The 1,071-nt window shown below is 33.6% G+C and overlaps 1 non-coding gene across 1 annotated transcript; it reads left to right on the top strand.

Annotated features, from left to right (window-relative positions):
* The first annotated feature begins 392 nt into the window (after positions 1-392).
* Positions 393-474, top strand: trnas-uga (transfer RNA serine (anticodon UGA)). The gene has a single exon. It is a non-coding gene; the product is annotated as a tRNA-Ser (tRNA).
* Positions 475-1,071: the final 597 nt, after the last annotated feature.

Below are 1,071 nucleotides of genomic sequence, written 5' to 3'. Positions count from 1 at the left end.
GCAATCATGTAACCGAAAAAAATGTTTGTACAGGATATAAACCATCTTTCACATTTAACCGTAATATCTATATATATGTCGTTAACAAGCGTTGGTAAATCCTCAACATGTCTTTGAAAATCATGTCTGTGCAAGTACATATCTGTGTATGGTTTCATTTTAGTATTTACAGTAGCACGTACTGTACTGTTACCTTTCTTGAACCACGAATGCACACGATAAGAATTTAATACATTCTAAGTGTATCTAAATTTAATTTTTGTATATACTTGTAGACCCGTGTTTCAACAACGTAAAAAGAATTTATGAGAATCAGGCTCTCATAAAAGATGTCACGTAGCATCACGGTTAAGATTCTCCATTGAAAATCCACTGGAAAACAGCGGTGATAAGCAGCGATGGCCGAGTGGTTAAGGCGTTGGACTTGAAATCCAATGGGGTCTCCCCGCGCAGGTTCGAACCCTGCTCGCTGCGTTGGTCGGTTACACATTTTTGTTCTTACCGGATCACAAACTTTCACATTCAGGTTAGAGCAGTAACAATATTTAGCAATGGTATCAACAAGACGCGATAATACTCGGTAGTTTATGGAGTATAAGAGGGTAACTGTAAAAGTATAATGAAATAAATATAAGTACAATTTAAGTACAAACGACATAGTGTAAATAAAAGATCTGGTCTTCCGAGGGTATTCAGTTTGGGAAATGCTTGGCTCTAAATAAGAAAAAAAAACGGAAAGAGGGTGATTTTCCTGTCTTTTATGGAATGTACCCCTTTCTGTCTTAAAAATTGTGTTAAGACAGTCAAGGTATTCATTGTAAAAAAAGGAAGATCCAGATTGTCCTCAAGAAAACACGTTTACTTTCCAAATAATATTTCTCACTAAAATAAAATCTATCCTAAAGCAATAAGCAAATAAGAAAATGTATTTAAAGCACAAAAATTAAATATGATAGAATATAATTATTAAATTTTGTGACAGACTATTTCAGTTGATTCAGTCAGTATAAATGTCTGAAGTAAAAAATGAAATATGGATATTTCACCCCATAATAACTAAATTACAGACTA

This window comes from Lepisosteus platostomus, chromosome 6, assembly GCF_059453375.1.
Source record: "Lepisosteus platostomus isolate fLepPlt1 chromosome 6, fLepPlt1.hap1, whole genome shotgun sequence".
Taxonomy (NCBI): Eukaryota; Metazoa; Chordata; class Actinopteri; order Semionotiformes; family Lepisosteidae; genus Lepisosteus; species Lepisosteus platostomus.
This window is presented reverse-complemented; position numbering and strand designations above follow the sequence as displayed.